The 23,441-nt window shown below is 45.8% G+C and overlaps 1 protein-coding gene across 4 annotated transcripts in view; it reads left to right on the top strand.

Moving 5' to 3' along the window:
* The window catches only part of LOC122799903 (E3 ubiquitin-protein ligase RNF14-like), a 975,557-nt gene that overhangs the window by 654,671 nt on the left and 297,445 nt on the right, over positions 1-23,441 (top strand). The window lies entirely within an intron of this gene.

Raw genomic sequence — 23,441 nt, 5'->3', positions numbered from 1 at the left:
AGGTTCTTTCTGGTGCCAAAAAAGACTGGGAACTTAAGGCCGATTCTCGACTTGTCCGCAATGAACCTTTTTGTTGCCAAGGAGAAATTCCGGATGGTCACGATACAGTCCATCCTGCCCCTCTTGCAGGAGGAGGACTGGATGTGCTCCATAGACCTCAAGGATGCGCACTACCATATTCTCATGGACAGACGGTCCAGGAGGTTTCTCCGCTTTTGGCTAGGGGTCCGTCATTACCAGTTCAGGCTCCTACCCTTTGGTCTCACCACAGCCCCCAGGGTGTTCACCAAGGTCATGGCAGTTGTAGCGGGCCACCTGAGGCTCCAGGGCATACAGGTCTTCCTGTACCTAGACGACTGGCTCCTCACCACCCCCACCAGGCATCTACTTTCTCTAGGCAGGGATTCCTTCCTCCGGATGTCACCCCGGTTGGGGATAACCAGCCTGTTCAAGTGTTAGACTTCATAGGGGCCAGGATAGAGATCCCTGCAGGTCAGGGCTTTCCTAACGTCAGACAGACTTCACAGCATGAATCTGCATGTGCTAGCCCTCTTTCAGTCCCCTGCTCCCCCAGCAGAATTAGTTCTGAGTGCTTTGGGGTCCATGGCGGCAGCGATCAATCTGATTCCTTACGCTTGTCTGCACATGAGGGTTCTACAGTGGACGTTGCAAGTCCAGTGGTCTATTCTACACCACCCTCTAGACTTCCTGATTCCCCTCAGCAGGGTTTGCAAGTACTCCCTCATGTGGTGGCTTCAATCCTGATCCCTTCGGGAAGGACGACCTTTTTATGTCACCACCCCAGGTCACAGTGACCACGGACGCCTCCCACCTAGGGTGGGGGGTGCATTGTGCGGACAGGACTGTCCAAGGCATGTGGACTCGGACCGAGACTGTACTGCATGTAAATGTCCTGGAGATGAGGGCAGTCCTTTTGGTATTGCAGGCCCTTCGTGCCTCTCTTCCTTCGGGGACTATTGCTATCCAGTTGGACAATATGTCAGTGGTCTGGTATATAAACAAACAGGGGGGAAACCAGCTTTTACCCCCTTTGCCGAGAAGCCATGAGAGTTTGGGAATGGGCGATCTCCACCAACTGCTTCCTGTTAGCAACGCACATTCCGGGTTGGTCCAACATACTGGCGAACAAATTGAGCAGAACTATCCTATCTCCTTACGAGTGCCTTTGAATCCTTGTGTAGTGGAACAGATCTTCCTCAAGTGGGGTCAGCCTTGCTGCGATCTCTTTGCATCGTCTTCCAACGCAAAGTGCAGCGAGTTTTTCGCTTTAATTCCTCCTTTGGGGGAAGCCTCCAGAGATACTGTAGTCCATGCTTGGTCGCCCAGTCTTCTTTATGCGTATCCTCCACTTCCGCTTATGACAAAATTTCTGCAGAAAGCTCGCTGGTTGGGGAGCAAGATTATCCTCATAGCCCCATTCTGGCCTCATCAAGTCTGGTTCCCCTGCCTGCAGTCTCATCTCATAGCTCCACTCTGGATCTTGGATCCCATTCCAGATCTGATTTCTCATCCCTCGAGAATGGCTTCTCCGAACCTGGACGGCCTCAAGCTCTTGGCTTGGCTGATCCAGTTCCCCTAGTTGCCAGGACTCCCGGTGTCTCTTCCCAGAGTTAAGTCTGTCCTGGTGGTGGCACATAAACCCTCTACCAGGAAGATTTACAGTAGCAAATGGAAACGTTTTTCAATTTGGGCTTCGCAAAAGAACTTTGATCCTTTCACCTGTCCTATTTCAGCGGTACTGGAATTCTTGTCTCATATTTTTCAGCAAGGGACCAGCTTATCTACTGCATTCCTTGCCTAGGCCCTGATCACAACATTTCTGGTTGTCGGTTTTGTGCTAGATTTAACCAACGCACTGTTAAGCGTCGGTATGATTTTGCTTTAAACTATTTTGGATGCCGGTTTAATTATCCAGAAATGTCGTCAGATAGCCATCCGACTACCGGAGTTCACAAAAAAACACAAAGAAAAGGAGAAAGATAAACAACCGAAGTCCAGAACCAACGAACCTTCTCCTAAGCCAGTCGCCTGTTCACCAGTTCTCAGTGAGGTGCTTTCGTAGCCCCTGACGCCCGCTACTTTAGAGTCACAGGCCGCTACCAACTCCCACGTGGAGTCAGCTATGCTGCTGGAAACTCAAGGTATTGGAGCCTCTGACACTATTCCCTCAGATGGGTCCGTAGCCGCTGAGCAGACACCGGCTTCTGAGGGGGTATTCAGACCTAAACATCTTTACATTAAACCGACTTCTGCTTCAAAGGCAAAGAATAAAGCACCTTCTAAAGCAAAGAAAAAAACTCGAGCCACGTGGACAGGCCTCTATGCTCAAAAAACAATTGCTCAAAATGGCCGAAGATTTGATTACCTTGATCATGGGTTCCCATCCCCCTCCTGATAAGAGGCCTAGGCAAGAGATTGACTATGAATCTTCAGATCAGGTTTCTATTTCTTCTGATTCCTCTACTGACCAGGAATATTCTCTTCCCCCCTTTGAGGATTCTGATGCTGAAGAATCTCGACCTTCAGCTTCTCCTCCAGAGGACTATTCTTTTGGGGAAATCCTGCGTACCATGAGAGAGCATTTCCACTGGGAGAGCCAAGATTTTTCAGAATCTAAAAAGAGGCTCAGGGATTTCCTTTTACTACCTCAGCACAGGCCTCTAGCCATTCCACCTGTGTTACATTGTAGATGATGTGTTTTCGGAGTCTAGTCTGACCCCTGACGCCTTACTCCAGCTCCTGTTAAGTCTGACAGATATTACAGGGTTCCTGACTCTCCTTTTTAAAAACCCTGCTGTTGACCCAGAAACTATTTTGCAGGGTCCAAAAGGAGTTAAGGCTTCCGCTGCAAAAAACCCTACCCCCTCTGACAGGGATTCTAGGGCACTGGATAGATGGGAAAAAAGGTTTACACATCTACTACCTTGGCTATAAGGGCCTTAAACTGTCAGTTTCATATGCTCAAATATCAGCAACATGTCATGGCATTGCTTAAACAGAAAATGTTGTTAAACTCTGAATGTGCATAAAACAAGGAAATGCAGGATTTATTGCATGCAGCTGAACAAGTTGGAAAGCATACTTTACAATGTGGTTTTGATTCTTTGGAGGCCTCCTGCAGGGCCGCAGTTACGGGTTCTGTAATTAGGAGGCATGCTTGGTTAATCTCACAGGGGATAATTGGGTAGGCTTAAAATGGCTTGCAAGGGCAGTTAGCCTAGTACTAATCTATGAACCTATGAACCTATAAAGGAACAAAATCTGCCTGATCATGTCATAGTTAAATTATTAGATGTACCTTTACGGCATGATACTTTGTTTGGTGTTAAGGCAGAAGAGGTGTTAAAGAAAATGGAGGACAAAGCTAAATCTATGCAAACTGTCAAAGATTTTTTTACAAGTACAGCCACCTAGATTTAGTAGACACCGGCCTAAAAAGAATTGGTCCTTTCCTGTGTCAGACAGACCTCAAAGGGACAGATCCAGATGCCCTAGAGGCAGATCCCAGGCGCAAGGTTCATACAGGTCAAAGCAATAGGGTGCTTTTACCTCCAAAGTTGGAGAAGACAAATCACAACCATAGAGGAAACAGTCCCAGTGACTTCCCCCTGCCGGCACCAAGCACTTATGCCCTGGCAGCGCCCTTAGCGGGAAAATTAGCACTTTTTTTTCTCAAAATTGGCACATTATAACCCAGAACAAGTGGGTTCTAAATATAGTGTCACAAGGCTACAAGTTCCATTTCCATACCCTGCCAAAGGCAAACGGCTGGCCAGATCTGCCAAAAAATCAGTGGGCAGAGGCGCAAAAACAAGACTCATCCCTCATGGACATAGGGGCCATTCAACAAGTACCAGAGCAAGAGCAGGGACAGGGATTTTACTCAAGACTGTTCTTGGTACCCAGAAAGGACAAGGCCTGGAGACCAGTACTGGACCTATCTATTCTGAACACATTCCTGGATGTACCAAAATTCAAAATGTTGACTTTACAGCAGCTTCTGCCCATGCTGGGCAAGAATGCCTGGCTTGTGACTTTAGACCTAAAAGAGGCATACCTGCATGTCCCAATCAGACAATCATGCAGAAGATACCTCAGATTCAAGGCTGGCTAAATGTATTGCCAATTCTCTGCACTGCCCTTTGGCTTATCTACTGCGCCCAGGGTCTTTACAAAGTGCCTGACACCAGTAATTGCATTCTGCAGACAAAGAGGAATGCAAATATATCCTTACTTGGATGACTATCTAATTCAAGCAGAGAACAAGGACATTCTTCTACAGCATCTGGCATTTGTGAAAAGACTTCTAATATGCCTAGGGTACACAGCCAACGAAAATAAATCAAAACTAGTATCCTCTCAAGAGATAATATTCCTGGGTGCAAGCTTAAATACAGCTGCCCAAATGGCTTATCTCACGCCAGACAAACAAAGGCAACTGACTGCCTATTTCAAAATGTTGTCAACAAAGGCCCAGTTATCTGCAAGAAAAATTCTGCAGGCTTTCGGCTTCATGGCATCCTGCATCCTACTAATTCCATATGCAAGACTGCATATGAGGAAACTTTAATGGTACCTAAAAAGTATTTGGACTCAACATTACCATAGCCTGGAAACAATGATTACTCTCATTCCCTGCCTGCAACAGGAGTTTCGATGGACGAAGGCTTGTCACCAGAACAAGGGACAGCCATTCACATTACCCCCAGCCAGGCAGACACTAACAACGGAGGCTTCACATTATGCCTGGGGGGCCCACATGGCAGGAAGATGCATTCAGGGCACATGGTCCTCCAACCAAATGAATCTACATATAAATCAAAAAGAGATGCTAGCTGTTCAAAATGCTCCGACAGCCTTCAAGGACCTACTTCATCCGGGACAACTACTGATAAAGACGGACAACACCACTGTCATGTGGTATATAAACAAGCAGGGGGGCACACATTCTTACCACCTTTGCAGACTAACCATGACTTTGTGGGACACAGCATTGACTTACCAAGTACATCTGCAGCACAATTCCTGCCAGGAAAGGAAAACACTCTGGCAGACGAACTAAGCAGAAACCTCATGGATCCCCACGAGTGGCAGCTGGATCCACAAGTCTTCAGCATGATAACAAGGAAATGGGGATGCCCGGACATAGATCTATTTGCCTCCCCTCACAACTATCAACTAAAAAGATTCTGCACAAGGACTTCTCACAGACAAGCATGGAAAGTGGACACCTATCTTTCAGCTGGTGAAACCTGTCAGTATATGCCTTTCCTCCACTGCCTCTCCTCCCCAAGGTACTCCTAAAGGTCAGACAGGAGAAGCCAAAGATGATGCTGATTGCCCCAGACTGGCCCCTTCAGTACTGGTATCCAATCCTAAAGAACTTGTCTCAATGCCCAGCTTGGACCTTAACTCAAATACCTCATCTACTGTCCCAGCAAAACAATCAGATCCTGCACAGCCAACTCAGTACTTTAAACCTGGCAGCATGGCGGATAATGTAGTCATACAAAACACACCTCTCAGTAAAGCTGTGATGGATGTTTGGAAGCCAGAAGGTCTAGTACTAGAAAATCTTATGCTGGAGAATGGAAGAGATTCTGTGCTTGGAACCAGGCACAAGGAACTGATACAGCTGTACGAAATATTCCTCAGATTTTGCAATGTTTAACTGAGATGATGGACAAAGGCCTATCTTTTTCATCAATTAAAATTCATGCCTCTGCCATTTCCGCTCTTCACAATACACAGCCACCAATCTTTTCTCATCCTTTATTAAAGCAGTACCTCAGAGGAGCCAAAAATTTAAGGCCTCCAAGGAGTTCAACAATACCTGCATGGGACCTCAACTATATCTTGGAAAAACTCACCCTGCCTCCTTTGGAGCCGGCTGCTACTGCTGATATAAAGTTTTTATCCTGGAAAACAGTTCTGCTCCTAGCAGTAACTTCTGCAAAACTGGTTTCACAGCTACAGGCACTCATGGCTGTGGAACCTTTTGTTATTTTTTTTATCCAGACAGGGTCTCTGAGGACAAACCCAACATTTATGCCTAAGGTGGTGTCCAGTGTGGCTCTTAACCAAACTATTCATCTGCCAACTTTTTATCCAAATCCACAGAACAAGGGGGAGAGAATTCTGCATTCTTTGGACGTACACGGACAGCTTAGATTCTACTTGGACAGAACCAAAGTTTTCAGGAAGACAGAGCAATTACTAGTGGCATATGCTGCGGGATCACAAGGAAAGGCCATCTCAAAGCAGACTATTTCAAAGTGGATAGGCCACTGCATTCGTTTCTGCTATTTACACCATGGCAAGCCAGTGCCTAAGGGCATTAGGCCACATTCAACCAGAGCTGCAGCCACTTCAGCAGCCTTTCTCAGGGGAGTACCAACCAAAGACATATTAGAGGCTGCTACTTGGAGTTCAGTGCACACCCTTTACAAAGCACTATCATCTGCCACTCTACCCTAAATCCAGGTCAGGCTTTGCCACTGCAGTTCTGCAGGGCCTTATAGCCGCTCCTAATGCTGTTTAGCTCCATCCTCCCAACCATAGCTTTGGGACTCTACCCAAATGTAATGACTGCAACAGTGAAACGCGAAGAACATAGTACAGTTGTGTACACTTACCATAAATGTAGATGTTCGAGTGTATTCACTGTTGCAGTCCAGGTTACCCACCCGCCATCCCCCTTTTTTCTGCGGAACTTTTCTGTCCTTCTCTGATTTATACAGCCTATGTAGTGTATTTGCTTGTAGATGAAGGTAAAGTTTATATTGGTGTATGTATTTTTATATATATATAAATTTTGGCTACCATTTTAGGGGGCACCAGACATCTGGTGCAAGAAAAACTGAAGAAAATGGCGTTGACTGCTTCTTTTATACCCCTGACGACCTGACATCAGGGAAGGGGTGACGCAGCCGATGCAGGACCCAAGACTTTGGAATTCAGGCCGACTGAGGGCAACCTGCAAGCAGGATTATCTTAATGTAATGACTGCAACAGTGAATAGACTCTAACATCTACATTTATGGTAAGTGTACACAACTGTACTTTCCCTCGCTGCTGTTAGAATTTGTAAGACCTTTCTAAAAGGCACTTTTCTTTTGAGACCCCCCATTAGAAATTCATCCCCGCCGTGGGATCTGACCTTAGTTCTTCAGGTGTTAGTTGCGCCTCCCTTTGAACCCGCAGTTTATAATGAGAGATAAAGGTGTGAGAGGACGCCTAGGTAGCCGCTGAACAAATGTCATCCAGGGAAACTCTAGACCAGAATGCAGAAGACGTTGCCATAGAACGCGTAGAATGAGCATGAACTCCCATTTGTTCCGGTAAGCCAGCCTCTCTGTATGCTTGTAAGATGCAACTCGAAATCCACCTGGTGAGAGACACCTTTGAAACTGGTTTCCCTAGAAAAGGCTTGGCAAAGAAGACAAAAAATTGATCAGATTTACGAAAGACAGCCGTCTTGGGCAAATAAAAACGTAACTGTCTGTGAACATCCAGCAAATGAAGTTTATTATTCTCCTTTGTTCTGGAAATTAGGGAAAAAGACAGGCAAATTAATGGACTGATTAATGTTCATCTCAGAAGAAACTTTAGGGAGAAAGGAGGGATTAGTCCTGAGAGATACCCTACCCTTATGAAACAAGGTATGGCGGTTTGATAGAGAGAGCCAGAAGCTCCGACATTCTCTTGGCTGAAGTAATTGCTACCAAAAAAGCCATCTTCCATGACAAGAAAGTACAGTTTTGTTCCTACCATAAATGTAGATGTTCGAGTGCTAATACAGCTGCAGTCATAACAGATGGGTTATCCTGCCGTCAGGCGGGTCCTCGGTCGGCCGAATTCCAAAGTCTAGGTCCGGCGTCAGTTGTCGTCGCTTCTTCCCTGACGTCAGTGCGACAGGGGTATAAAAGAACCAGCCGACGCCATTTTCTTCAGTTTTTCTTGCCCCAGATGTCAGGTGCCCCCAGAAGGAAGACAATACATAAATTTGTGTAGTAAAGCAATGCCATATAATCAAAATACAGTAGTAGTAAGCTAATACACCATAAATGAATACCCCAATCAGGTTGTATGAGGAGGTGTTGGCCAATAGGCCTGTCCCAAGAGGGGAAGGAGGGAGGGAAACCTGGACTGCAGCTGTATTAGCACTCAAACATCTACATTTATGGTAGGTACAAAACTGTACTATGTTCATCGTGCATACAGCTGCAGTCATAACAGATGGGTAGAATCCCAAAGCTAAGAAAGGGGTGGTAGGCATTAGGTGGAACTAGGAGGAGCCAGGATGCCCTGCAAGACTGCAGTGGCAAAGCCTGCTCTAGTTTTGGAGTATAATGGTAGGTGGTAGTGCTTGGAGAAGGTATGCACAGAACTCCAAGTGGCTGCTTCCAAAATATCTTTAGTAGGAACTCCTCTGAGGAAAGCTGCAGAGGTAGCTGTGGCCCTTGTGGAGTGAGATCTGATGCCTGCAGGTACAGTTTTGCCATGAAAAGAGTAGCAAAAGCGTATGCAGTTGGGCTATCCATTTTGAGATTGTCTGTTTGGAAATTGGCTTCCCTTGAGCTCCTATAGCGTAGGACACAGAGCTGTTCTGATTTTCTGAAAGGCTTTGTTCTGTCCAAATAATAACGCAGTTGTCTGTGGATGTCCAAGGAATGTACTAATCTCTCCCCTTTGTTTTGAGGATTAGGATAAAAGGTAGGTAAGTGTATAGCCTGATTCAAAGCTACCCTGGATACCACTTTTGGCATAAAGGACGGGTTGGTTCGTAAGGAAACTCTGTCCTGATGGAAGATGATAAAAGGCTGTACAGCCATGAGGGCTTGTAATTCCGATACTCTACGAGCTGAGGTAATAGCCAGAAGGAAAGCTGTTTTCCAGGACAAATATTGCAAATCTGTTGAGGCAGCTGGCTCAAAAGGAAGCAAGGTCAGCTTTTCTAGAATGAAATTGAGGTCCCAGGCAGGTATTGGTTGTTTCCTTGGGGGTTTTATATTCTTAGCCCCTCTGAGGAACTGTCTTAGAGGGGGTGAGAGAATAAAGGTGGATCAGTGTTGTATTCTGCAGAAATGGCTGAGGCATGGATTTTGATGGAGGAGAATGAAAGCCCACTGCTTAGCAGCTCAGCTAGATACTGTAATATTTGAGGTAAATTCAGTTTTCCAGGATTCTGGCCCTTTTTCTCATTCCAGACACAAAACCGTTTCCATTTTGCGGAGTAAGCTTTTCTAGTAGACGGCCTTCTGGCCTCCAAAATAACATCCTGCACCTCCTTGGAGAGTGGGGTCTGTTGTGATGTTAAGGAATCTTCCATGCGGCCAGATTGAGTGTTTTCAGCTGACTGTGAAGAATTTTGAAGCTGTGCTGAGTCAGAAGAAGAGGCATTAGAGGAAGGGTCCATGGTGGGGAATGTGTCGGGCTCCTCAGGAGTGGGTACCAGTGTTGTCTTGGCCAGTCTGGAGCAATGAGAATCATCTTTGGTCTGTCTGCTCTGGTTTTTAATAGAACTTTGGGCAGCAGAGGAAAAGGTAGGAAGGCATAAACTGTCATTGTTGTCCAAATGAAAGAGAGAGTGTCCACTCTCCAGGCCTTTGGATGAAAAGTCCTTGAGCAGAATTTTGTCAATTGGTGATTTTTGTGGGAGGCAAAGAGATCTATGTCTGGCCTTCCCCATGCTTGAATTATCTCTGTAAAAACTTGAGGGTGCAACTTCCATTCGTGTGGATCTGTCATATTTCTGCTTAGGTTGTCCACCAGAGTGTTTTCCTTGCCTGGCAAGTACTGTGCTTGAAGTTCAATTTGTAATTCCAGAGCCATGTTCCAAAGTGACGTGGCCAGCCTGCATAGGGGGTATGAATGGGTTCCTCCCTGTTTATGTACCACATTACTGTGGTGTTGTCTGTCGTTGTCAATAGTTGACCTGGATGCAGAAGGTCTTTGAAAGCTATAATAGCATTTATTACTGCTAGCATTTCCTTTTGATTGATGTGAAGGTGCTTTTCTTTTTGGTACCATTTGCCCTGAATGCACCGATCTGTCATGTGCGCCTCCCAGGTGTAGTCCGAGGCGTCTGTTGTGATGACTTGATTTGCTTGAGGCTTGCAGAATGGGAGACCTGATGTTCTTCGTCTTCCCTTGCTGCAGTCCTGACAATTGGGTATAGTCCGCGTCCCAGTCGGCCCGAATACCAGAGTATAAGGCTGACGTCGGTCATGGCGCCTTAGACTGACGTCAGTACGTCAGGGTACTAATGCGCATGACAGACGTCATTTCCTCAGTCTTTTTTGCCGCATGGTCCGATGCAGAAGCAATTTTGCGAGTGCAGGTTGGCGTTCTGAGATTTTCCGAAACCGGAGTTTCAGACCGAATACAGAGTTGGCTAAGTAACCCGTAGAACATTTTGGTTTTTCTTGCCTCAGTATTTAACCGGATGTCAGAAAAAGTGAATAACTGTATTTCTTGTGGGAAGCAGATACGCATAGGGATTATCATACTTTGTGTATACCTTGTTTAGGGCCTGAGCACGGCGTTGTTGGTTGCCGCTCTTGTGCTAGATTTAACAAGCGCACTATTAAGAGGAGGCTTGATTGTGCTAGGTTAGTGTTTGGGAAGCGTTGCAATTATAATATGCCGTCGGATGCTCCGACGCCTGCTTCATCTAAGAAGCGCAAGGACAAAACAGTGAAGTCTAGGGTGAGGAACCGGCAGTCCCGGACGTCGGTCCTTTAGAAGGCTCAGGGGAGCCAGAGGTTTTGCCAGGAGTCTCTATGGAGTCTCAGGCAGATACTTTACTGTTACAGGATGTGCCCTCTCAGGAGGTAGGCCAGGCTGAGCGGCTTCTCAGGTAACTGTTCTTCCCTCTCTTCCCAAGGTAGTTAGGGCCTCTCCTTCTGTTGCCAAAGCTTCTTTTAGAGGAAGGCCAAGTTCAGCTTCTGTAGGGGCTTCTCCTAGCATTTCGGCTCTGTGCCTAAGAAACATATGCTTAAAATGGCAGAAGATTTGATTACTCTGATTAGAGGTTCTATGCCCCACCTGATAAGAGGCCTAGGGTGGAACAGGAGTTTGATAGTTTTGAACAGTGTTCACAGGCTTCAGAGTCTTCTGTGGAAGACTTGCAAGAGTTTCCTACTTATTCTGATTCTGATGTGGATGATTCCACTCCTTCAGCTTCTCCTCCTGAGGATTTTTCATTTTCAGAGACTCTTCACTCCATGAGGGAGCACTTTAAATGGGAAGGCCAAGATTACTCTGACTCCAGAAAAGGCTTAGGGAATTCTTGTTTTGCCCCAGCATAGGCCCTTAGCTATTCCTCCTGTGTTGAATGTGGTGGAGGATGTTTTGCAGAGGCTTCTCTGAACCCTGATTCCTTGCCTCCTGCTCCTGTTAAGCCTGATAGGTATTATAGGGTGCCCGAAGCTCATAAGTATTTGTTTAAGAGTCCCAGGGCGGACCCAGAAACTGTTTCTCAGGGGCCTAAAGGTGTTAAAGCTTCTGTGGTTAAAAATCCTGTACCCTCTGATAAAGAGGCAAGGGCTTTGGATAGGTGGGGTAAGAAAGTATATACTTCTTCCACTCTAGCCATGAGGCGTTGAATTGTCAATTTCATATGCTGAAATATCAGAATTATCTCCTTTCACAATTGAAATCTAAGGTGGATGCTTTGGCGGAAGGTATTGAGTGTAAAGAATTGCTGGATTTGGTTCATGTGTCTGAACAAGTGGGTAAGCATTCTTTGCAGTGTGGTTTTGATGCTGTCCAGGCCTCCTCGAGGGTGGCTGCTACTAGTTCTGTTCTTCGCAGACATGCATGGTTGAAGGATCAGAATTTAGCTGAGCATGTTAAGACCAGGATTTTGGATGCTCCTTTACAGTCTGATGTGTTGTTTGGACCGCCTGTGGAAGCAGTTTTAAAGAAAATGTAGGACAAAGCTAAGTCTATGCAGACTGTTAAAGATTTTTTGCAGGTGCAGCCTCCGAAGTTTAGTAGAAATTGGCCTGCTAAGGGGTGGACATATCCTGCTTATGGTTCCCAGTCTAGGGGTAGGTCTAGACGTGGTAGGGGCAGGGCTCAAGGTTCGTTTAGGCCTAGATCAGACAGTTCACCTGCTCAGACTTCTGGTGAGGGCAGGGGTCAGTCCTTTCGTAAGCAGAACCAATGACCTGCCTTTTCAGCTGCCAGTGGACTCTCGTCTGGCAGCTCCTTTGGGAGGAAGATTGTCTCTTTTCAAAGAAAATTGGGATTTAATCACTCAAGACAGATGGGTGCTGGAACCTCTGCTGGGCAAGGATCACTGGATGGTAACTTTGGATCTCAAGGAAGCTTACCTTCATGTGCCCATAAGGCTAAGTTGCAGAAAGTATCTGCGGTTTCGAACTGGAGATTTTCATTATCAGTTCTCTGCATTGCCCTTTGGCTTATCTACTGCGCCCAGAGTATTCACAAAGGTTCTGGCTCCAGTGATAGCTTACTTCAGGCTTCAAGGCATTCAAATTTATCCTTACTTGGACGACTGCCTGATTCTGGCTCAAGAAAAGGAACACCTTCTACAGCATCTGGAATATGTCATAGCAGTGCTAAGATGCCTAGGGTATTCTGTGAACGAAATAAAGTCCAGTCTAGTACCCTCTCAAGACATGTGCTTTCTGGGTGTGAGACTGAATACAGCAGCCCAGATGGCCTTTTTAACCCCGGACAAACAAAAGTCTGTCACTTTACTTCCATCAACTATCTCATCAGTCCGTGCTGACTGCAAGGACAGTCCTTCAAGCATTAGGGTTCATGGCATCTTGTATTCTGGTGCTTCCCAATGCCAAACTGCATATGAGGAAGCTGCAATGGTATCTCAAAAATGTATGGACACAGCACTGCCAAGATTTGGACACTGTCATTCAAATAATACCTTGCCTTCAAAAGGAATTCTTGTGGTGGGCTCAGGAATGTCACCTAAACAAGGGACTCTCTGTGACCCGGCCAGAGGCGAGTCAGATTTTAACGACAGATGCCTCGGACACTGCTTGGGAGCTCATCTAAATGGAAAGTGGATACAAGACAAGTGGCCTGCCAGACTACAGCATCTACATATCAACATGAAGGAGATGTTAGCAGTCCAGTTTGCATTGATGGCGTTCAAGGAGTTACTTCTTCCAGGGCAGGTGTTGATTCTGACAGACAACACAACTGTCATGTGGTACATCAACAAGCAAGGGGGAACACATTCTTATCCTCTATGCAGGCAAGCAATGATTCTATGGGAGACTGCGTTAAGCCTGCAACTGACTCTTCAGGCAAGGTTTCTGCCAGGAGCACAGAACTCCTAGCAGATGTATTAAGCAGACAAATCATGGATCCCCACGAGTGGAAACTGGATCTTCATGTATTTCAGAAATTGACAGTGTCATGGGGAACTCCAGACATAGATCTGTTCGCTTCTCCACTAAACCACCAGCTGCCAAAGTATTGCACAAAGGGGTTTCATCACACAGCTTGGAAAGTGGATGCTCTGTCTTTCAGTTGGAAAAACCTTCATGTCTATGCCTTTCCACCTCTACCTCTTCTTCCAAAGGTATTACTAAAGGTCAGACAGGACAGGCCAAGGATGATTTTGATAGCTCCAGATTGGCCTCGCAACACTGGTACCCACTTCTAAGGAGTCTTGTAAAGAAGCCTCCATGGCCTTTACCTCTGATTCCTCATCTGTTATCTCAGAAGGACGGTCATCTGCTCAATGTCAAGCTTCCATCTCTTCATCTCACAGCTTGGCATATTCTGTGTTGAGGCATGGTAGGTCTCAGCTTCCTCAACAAGTTTTAAATGTGATTATGGAAGCTAGAAGGCCTAGTACTAGGAGAGTGTATGAGAAAAATGGAAGAGATTTTTATTTTGGAGTACAGCAAAGAATTTGGAGATTTCAGAGCCTAATTTGAGTGTGGCTCTTCAATATCTTACTGAATTATTGGACAAAGGTTTGTCTTTCTCTTCCATAAAGATTCATGCTGCAGCAATTTCAGCTCACTATGATTGTGACCCACCTTTGTTTTCGCATCCTTTGTTCAAGCAGTTTCTTAGAGGGCAAAGAATATAAGACCCCACGTAGAGCTCCTACTCCTGCTTGGGATCTCAATTTTGTGTTGGAAAAACTTACTCTACAACCTTTTGAGCCTGCAGCTACTGCTGAATTGAAATATTTGTCATGGAAGACTGCTTTTCTGTTGGCTATTACTTCTGCAAGAAGGGTGTCTGAGTTGCAGGCCCTTATGGCAGTAGAGCCCTTTTGATTTTCCATAAGGACAGGGTATCATTACGTACTAATCCTTCCTTTATGCCTAAGGTGGTTTCTAGTGTGGCTTTAAACCAAACTATTCATTTGCCTACGTTTTTGCAGATCCTCAAAATAAAGGGAAAAGATTTTGCACACTTTAGATGTACACAGGCAATTGCGTTATTATTTGAGCAGGACTAAAGATTTTAGGCAGTCTCAGCAGTTACTTGTTTCTTTTGCTTTAAGTTCACAGGGCAAGCCTGTGTCAAAACAAACTATTTCTAGGTGGATTGGCTTTTGCATTGCATTTTGTTATTCCCATCATGGCAAAGAGGTTCCAGCTGGGATTAGGCCTCATTCCACTAGGGCTACTGCCACTTCAACAGCATTTCTAAGGGGTGGCAACTAAGGATATTCTGGAGGCAGCTACTTGGAGTTCAGTGCATACTTTCTCTAGGCATTATCACCTGCCTATATACTCTAAGACTAGAGCTGGTTTTGCCACAGCTGTTTTACAAGGCATGTTGTCAGCTCCTGCTACTTTATAATTTGCCAGCCTCCCTTACCTCTGCTTTGGGATTCTACCCAATTGTCAGGACTGCAGCAAGGGAAGGCGAAGAACATAGTACAGTTTTGTACCTACCATAAATGTAGATGTTCGAGGATTCCCTTGCTGCAGTCCAATTTACCCTCCCTCCTTCCCTCTGTGTTTCAGGGTGGTTGTGTAGGTGAGTTTACATGCTTATATTTTTGTATATATTACTGTATATATTGTACATGTTTTTTGGTGCGGGTTGTTTTTGGGACTTGTCTTTTTGGGTCTTCTGACATCTGGGGCAAGAAAAGACTGAGGAAATGACGTCGGTCATGCGCATTAGTACCCTGACGTACTGACGTCAGTCTAAGGCGCCATGACCGACGTCAGCCTTATACTCTGGTATTCGGGCCGACTGGGACGCGGACTATACCCAATTGTCAGGACTGCAGCAAGGGAATCCTCGAACATCTACATTTATGGTAGGTACAAAACTGTACTTTTTTGTTTTGCATGCTTGAGCCCAACACAGAAATTCCTTTTGAAGACATGGAATTAGTGGTATTATTGTTTCCAAACTGTGGCTGTGTTGAGACCATAGGTTTTTCAGGTACCATTGAAGTTTCCTCATATGCAGCTTTGCACATGGGATTAGTAAGATGCAAGATGCCATGAATCCCAGAGCCTGCAGGATTTTCCTTGCAGTCAGCATGGTGAAATTTGCTAGTGTTCTGAAGTATTGAGTTAGTTGCCCCTGCTTCTTTGGCGTGAGGTAGGCCATCTGGGTGTTTGTGTCCAAGTTGGCACCCAGGAAAATTATTTTCTGAGAGGGTATTAGCCTTGATTTCTTTTTGTTGAGTGTGTATCCCAGAGAATTCAACAACGTTATTACATAAGCCAGATGTTTCAGAAGTATGTGCTCGCTGTCCGCTTGGATCAGGCAGTCGTCCAAATACGGGCATATTTGTATCCCTTGAAGTCTGCAGTAGGCAATTACTGATGCCAGGCATTTCGTGAATACTCTGGGTGCAGTAGATAAGCCAAATGGCAATGCAGAGAATTGATAATGGGTTGAACCTGCAAGTAATCTGAGGTATCTTCTGCAATTTTGTCTGATTGGGACATGCAGGTATGCCTCCTTGAGGTCCAATGTTACCAGCCAAGACTCCTTGCCCAGCATGAGAAGAAGCTGCTGTAAAGTGAGTATCTTGAATTTTGGTACGAGTAAAAATGTGTTTAGGATGGATAGGTCCAAAATAGGTCTCCAATCTTTTCCCTTCCTTGGTACCAGGAATAGTCTGAAATAAAAACCTTGACCTTGTTCGTGAGTAGGTACCTCTTGAATAGTTTTCATGCCCATGAGATCTGAAATTTGCCTTTGTGCCTCTGCCCTTTGATTGTGTGGCAGGTTTGGCATGCCTCTCATTTTTGGAAGGGTGTGAAAATGGAATCTGTAGCCTCTGTTTATAATGTCCAGGATCCATTTGTCTTTTTTTGAAAATAATGCCAGTTTTCCGCCTAAGGGTGCTGCCATTTGAGCCTTGCTTGGCATGCAAAGGGGAAAGTCATTGGGCTTGCTTTCTGAATGGCTGCGAACTATCCTCACCACCTCTTTGTGTAGGAGCTTGCCACTGTCTGCCTCTAAATGATCCTTGAGATTGCCCTCTGCCCCTCGGGCGCCTGTATCTACCTCTTTGGGGTCTGTCCGTGGCTGGAAAGGACCAATTTTTGGAAGGCTAATTTCTACTGAAATGTGGAGGTTGTACCTGTAGAAAATCTTTCACTGTTTGCATTGATTTAGCCTTTTCCCCATTTTCTTTAATACCTCCTCAGCTTTAACACCAAATAATACATCCTTTTGAAGAGGGGCATCTAGTAATTTAGCTTTGACATGATCTGGTAAGGTTTGTTCCTTGAGCCAGGCATGTCTACGTATCACTGATCCTGTAACAGCAGCTCTACATGAGGCCTCTAGAGCATCAAAACCACATTGCAAGGTATGTTTACCCACTTGTCCTGCACTATGCATCAAATCCTGCAACTCCTTCAAGTCTGGTTATTCAGGTTGTGACATTTTACTTCTCAATTGTGATAACAGAAACTGTTGGTACTTTAGCATATGGAATGGGCAGTTTAATGCCCTCATGGTTAAGGTGGCCGAGGTATATACCTTTTTTCCCCACCTTTCTAAGGATCTGGAATCTCTCTCGGAAGGTAATGGATTTTTAGCAGTGGAGGCCTTAATTCCCTTGGGGCCCTGTGAGATGGTTTCTGGGTCAGCCGCATGGCTTTTGTATAAAAATTGGTGTGAGTCAGGAACCCGGTAGTACCCGTCAGGCTTGACTGGGGCTGGAGGTAAAGAATCCGGATTAAGACAGGCCTCCGAGTACACATCATCTAGTATGTCTAAGACAGGAGGTATAGCCAGAGGCCTGTGCTGAGGTAGAAAGAGAAAATCCCTAAGCCTTTTCTTGGAATCTGAGTACTCTTGGCCTTCCCAGTGGAAGTGTTCCCTTAAGGTATGCAAGGTTTCCCCAAATTAGTAATCCTCTGGGGGAGAGACTGAGGGAATGGACTCCTCTGCATCAGAATCTTCAAAAGGGGAGTAAGAATGTTCCTGTTCATCTGAGTGCTCTGATATAATGGAGGCCTGGTCAGAGGAGGGGGATTCTTCCTCCACTCAGGGCCTTTTGTCCGGGGGGGGGGGGGTTGAGAGCCCCTGATAAGAGTAATTAAATCTTCAGCCATTTTAAGCATCTGTTTTTTAGGCAATGGGGCCTGGAGAAGGGCCCTGTGTAGCTTGTCTCTTAGAATGCATGGCTGCTTTAGACTTAGTGAAAGCCTTGATGGAAAAAGAAGAGGAAGGTCTGAAGACACCTTGAGAGGAGGCAGACCTGTCTACATTTTGAGATTCACCGCCAAGAGTGGCTTCGGTATCTGTAATCGGGGTGTGGGCCGAGGAGCCTGTGACCTCAGGCACAGAAGACACCGCCAATGAAGTGTGGTCGGTAGTCAGGGGCTGCGTAGGCGCCTCGCTGAGAACCGGACCACCTGTAGTCGGCTTTGGCGTGGTGTCGGTAGAGGCCGCGGACCTCATGTGTCGGTCCTTATCTTTGCGTTTTTTAGACAAAACTGGAGTCGGAGTATCCGACGACATAATATAGTTAAATTTTTTGCCAAAATAATGCTGGGCGAACTCCGCCCGACGCTTAATGCTGCGTTTGTTGAATGTAGCACAAAAACGACAGACCGAGACGTCGTGGTCTGGGCCTAAGCAAGGAATACAGAGGGAATGAAAATCCTTATGCGGTATTTGCTTCCCACATGAAATACAATTATTAACTTTGTCTGACATCGGTCTGAGGCAAGAAAAGTGTCCCCAACGGGGTACTTAGCTTCAAGAAGACTTTGGTTGGTTACAAAATTTTCGTAATTTCAGGAGCTGGCCGACCGGCACTTGCGAACTGCTTCTGCTTCGGGCACCGCGCGGCAAGAAAGACTGAAGAAAATGGTGTTGGCTGGTTCTTTTATACCCCTGTCGCACTGACGTCAGGGAAGAAGTGACGACAACCGACGCCGGACCTAGACTTTGGAAATCGGCCGACCGAGGACCCACCTGACAGCAGGAGAACCCATCTGTTATGACTGCAGCTGTATTAGCACTCGAACATCTACATTTATGGTAGGTACAAAACTGTACTTTCTTGTCATGGAAGATGGCTTTTTTGGTAGCAATTACTTCAGCCAGGAGAATGTCGGAGCTTCTGGCTCGCTCTATCAAACCGCCATATCTTGTTTCATAAGGGTAGGGTATCTCTCAGGACTAATCCCTCCTTTCTCCCTAGAGTTTCTTCTGAGATGAACATTAATCAGTCCATTAATTTGCGTGTCTTTTTCCCTAATTTCCAGAACAAAGGAGAATAATAAACTTCATTTACTGGATGTTCACAGACAGTTACTTTTTTATTTGCCCAGGACAGCTGTCTTTCGTAACTCTGATCAACTTTTTGTCTTCTTTGCTAAGCCTTTTCTAGGGAAACCAGTTTCAAAGGTGTGTCTCACCAGGTGGATTTCAAGTTGCATCTTGCAAGCATACAGAGAGGCTGGCTTACCGGAACGAATGGGAGTTCATGCTCATTCTACGTGTTCTATGGCAACGTCTTCTGCATTCTGGTCTAGAGTTTCCCTGGATGACATTTGTTCAGCGGCTACCTGGGCGTCCTCTCACACCTTTATCTCTCATTATAAACTGGATTTGGTGTCTAGAGGAAGGGCTGCCTTTGACTCTGCAGGGCTCCGGAATATCCTTCCTTAAGGGCCTCCCAAGATTCGGGTAGCTGGGGACTCTGTCCCACAGGTTGCTGATCAAATAAAGTTAACTACTTCAGATAAAGAAGTTATGTACTCACCATAACGTTCCATCTAAGTAGGTAAACTTAATTTGTCAGCAGCCGTCCCTCCCTCTTTCCCCCTGACCTTCATGGTTATTTAGCTGAGCTCGCGATTCGGACTTATGAGCTTTACTTTGTCCTTGAGTCAGGTGTCTCAGGTTGTTAGTTTTTGTTATGTGCAGGTGGCAAACACGATCTGAGGATTGGAAGGGGGTTGCAGTGTAGTTATGGGTAAGGGGAGGAGCTTGGAGCTCGGATCTTTTTGCTTGGTATGCTGCTGACTCGGATCCGTGTTGGATATGTAACCCACAGGTTGCTAACAAATGAAGTTTACCTACTCAGATGGAACGTTATGGTGAGTGCATAACTTCTTTTTTATTCTGAATTGTTGCCGCTGATTTTGTCAACTGTTTGGCCGTCGTTTTTCCTTAGGCCTGTTGTTGGTATCCCATAGCGATAGTTAATCTACATTTAGTATTTGCTGTTGAGTCCTTGTTGGCTCGTTTCTAGTTTTATAGCGCGAGTTTGAATTACAGGACTTGCTGTTATTTATTCCATTGTGTTGCTATTTAACCTTTTGCCTTGTGTGTTGCCTTTCCTTTGGCTAGGTGTTTTGTTCAACAGCTAGGCCCATTTAAGTTAGAGGACCTAGTCCTTTTTTGTTATTGCCTTTCTCCTTCAGTGATATTTCCTTTCTGTTCAACAGGGCTTGGCCTGTTTAAGTTAGAGGACCTAGTCCTCTGTTTGGTTTTCCTGTGGTGTGCTTGTTCTTTCCCCCCAATAGTTAAGCTATGTTTTAGTTAGAGGACTTAATTCTTCCTTAGCATTGTTTTTTTCAGCAGTTATGTCTAAAGAATCTAAAGAAAAGGACCACAAACCTTTGGGTTTTAAAAAAATGCCAAAATTGCATGCAGAAAATGTCCATAACGGATGGGCATAGTGTGTGCGTATACTGTTTGGGGACCATTCACTTGCAGGAGACTTTTACTTTGTCCTTCCTTTAGTTCAAGAGTCCTTCAAGAAAGGAAAGACAAGTTGATATTGAAATGTATCGTCAAACTATCCTTTGAGGAAGATTTGGGTAGTTCTTCCTCTTCACAATCCACAAGGTCTCCTTCTAGCAGGAAAGAATAGACTGTGAAAAGGTCTTCTCCAGTGTCCTTCGAGAAATCTGGACCTCTTGAAAAAATCTGAAAAACCACCAAGGCTCTCACCTCATCCACTTCACTGCCTTCAGAAACGATTAAGGTTGTTATGATTGATATGCCTGTATCGGTCCCAAGTACTTTGGAGCCAAAAAAGATGCTGTAGCCTGGAGCCGGTCAACAGATATCCCACCGGTCTCTTCTACATTGAGATGACTTATTTTTCAGAGATCTCGCTCTCCAACCCTTTCTTCCAGGTCCTATAGGAGCCTATCAGATGAAGATGTGGAGTGTGGGTGGTGCACAGACTCTTGAAGGCAGCGGGGGTGTCAAATTTGCTCTTTGTTCCTGCCCAACTGGCCTCGGAGCCACCCAAGTCCTTGTCAACTGCTACTGTTCCTCCTCCGAGCCATTCCAATGTATTGGAGCTGGAATATTCAGTACAGCTTGCAGTCGAACCTTCGGCAATGGCACTCCAAGTGACTTTTTCGGAACAAATGTCTGCTCTGACACTCTCGGTGCTGCCCGTAGTGTCTAGGAGCCGAAGTTCACCAGTCAGCCCTCGAGGGGGATTCTCGGACCAGAGCCTCTCCAGTTCCGAGTCTACATCTCGGTGCATCGGCTCGCCAGAGTTCGGCTCCTACATCTGTGTCAGAGCTGGTCTCCTTGGAACTGGGGGCTACCTCTGCTTCTTCGGAACTGGTAGTGTCCTCGGAGCTGCGGGTGGGGGTTGGCCTTTGAGCTGATGAGTGTGCTGGTGAAATCTACAGCTCTACGCAAGGATGCTGATGATGTTCTTCATGTTTCACTGTTGCAATCATCACACTTGGTTATCTGCCTGCAGGTAGCCCTCAATCGGCCTGAATACCAGAGACCTAGTATTTCTGCATCAGTTGCTGTCGCTCCAGTACTGACGTCAGATCATCAGGGGTATAAAAACACGCAGCCGATGCCATTATATCAGTCTTTCTTGCTGAGGAGCTTGAAGCAGAAGCAGTTTGCATGAGTGCCGGTCAGCCGCTTTTTGAGTTTTCATTTCCGAATTGAATCATCCTGAAGTCTTCTAAAGCCAAGTACCCCGCTGGGGATCCTTTTTTCTTGCTCTAGCCGATGTCAGAAAAAGTTAACAATCGTCTCGCCTGTGGAAAGCAAATACCAGACCGAGATTTCCATTCTTAGTGCATCACTTGTTTAGGCCCAGACCACGACATATGTCATTGTCGGTTGTGTGCTTTGTTCAACACCCGAACTATTCGTCGTTGGGCCCTTATTGTCGCTAAATACTTTCGCTCTCGATCTCTGTATTCCCAAATGGCTTCAGTAATCCATCCGACTACCGATCTTCTGAAAACACGTAAGGATAAAAACAGAGACAGACCGCACAGGTCTTAAACTGCCAATGACTCTTCCCATTAAGCTAGTCGCCAGTTCGCTGGTACTCGGTGATGTCCTTTCCCAGCCCCTGATGCCTGCTTCGATGGATTCACAGGCCACTACCAAGACCCGTTCAGAGTCTGGTATGCCGCGAGACTCTTCTTTGACTACGGAACCTGCAGCTGTCTCTACCTTGTATGGGTCCGGAGCCGCTGTGTAGGCACCAGTTTCCGAGGAAGTTCTTCGCACTACCGATATTCGACACAAACCAACGACTTCTTTCCCGTGTTCAGTTCTGTCTAAAACTACCGAGTTTCTAAGGCCAAGAGTAGGAACTACGCTTAAAAAACTGACGACCCAAACTCAAGCACCTGCTTCCTTGCCACAACATCAAATGTTTAAAATGGCAGAAAATCTGATTATGCTGATTAGGGGAAGCCAGCCTTCCCCTAAGAGAAAGAGACCTGTCCCCAGCAGCTTTAACAAACCAAGAGTTCGACAACTCTGAGGTTTCTGACTATGAAGATATGCCTTTATCTGCTTATGAGGATTCAGATGCAGAGGAATCCACTCCCTCTGCCTCGCCTCCAGAGAATTTTTCTTTTGGTGAAACTGTACATACTTTAATAGACCATTTCCACTGGGAATGCCAAGACTATCCTCAATCCAGAAAGAGACTCGGCGAATTTTTAGATTTGCCACACCATTCTAATTCCTGATACTTTACCCCCTGCTCCTAGGAAACCATACCCCCTGCTCCTAGGAAACCAGACAGGTACTGCAGAGTTCCTGACTCTCTCAAATTTCTTTTTAAAAATCCTACTGTTGACCCAGAGGTCATCTCCCAGGTGGCCTAAAGGTATAAAAGCAACTACAGCTAAGAGTCCCACCCCTTCAGACAGGGATTCCAGAGCTTTAGACAGATGGGGTAAAAAAAATATACACCTCTGCAACTCTCGCCATTAGGGCATTGAATTGCCAGTTTCACATGCTGAAGTACCAGCAACCTATTACGGAACTTATTAAACAAAAATTAGCTACCTTTACAGACTGCACAAAATACAGAATTACAAGAGCTTGTGCATTCTGTAAGCCAAGTCAGCAAGCATACTTTGCAATGTGGCGTTGACGCCCTAGAAGCATCTTGCAAGGGCAGCAGTCACTGGTTCTCTACTGAGAAGGCATGCTTGGCTTAAGGAGCAGACCTTGCCAGACTAAGTCAAATCAAAATTACTAGACGTGCCTTTGAACAAGGACAATCTGTTTGGGACCAAAGCAGAAGAGGTTCTAAAAAGGTGGAAGAAAAAGCTAAATCTATGCAGACAGTTAAATATTTCTTGTAAGTGCAGCCTCCTAGATTCAGTAGGCATTGCCCCTCGAAGCATTGGTCCTTTCCAGCTCCCTTAAGGCCATCTCAAACTAGACCCAGGGGAAACCTACCCCCCCCCCCCCAAGACTACAGTCTCAGGGTATGCAGCGATCTAAACAATGGAGTGCCTCTACTTCAGAAACAGGGAGTGCTAAGCCACCCCCTTAAGGAAAGAATTCACAATGACTTCTCAACTCCACTCCTCACCTCTGCCCAACTGTTCATGCTCCTAGGAGGAAAACTTGCCCATCATGCAAAACACTGGACCTCCATCACCAAAGACCAATGGGTCCTCAACATTGTATCCCAGGGGTACAAATTTTACTTCCAC

This window comes from Protopterus annectens, chromosome 4.part0, assembly GCF_019279795.1.
Source record: "Protopterus annectens isolate FY-2018-M chromosome 4.part0, PAN1.0, whole genome shotgun sequence".
NCBI lineage: Eukaryota > Metazoa > Chordata > Ceratodontiformes > Protopteridae > Protopterus > Protopterus annectens.
The sequence above is the reverse complement of the archived record's forward strand: the minus strand, read 5'-3'. Positions and strand labels throughout refer to the sequence as shown.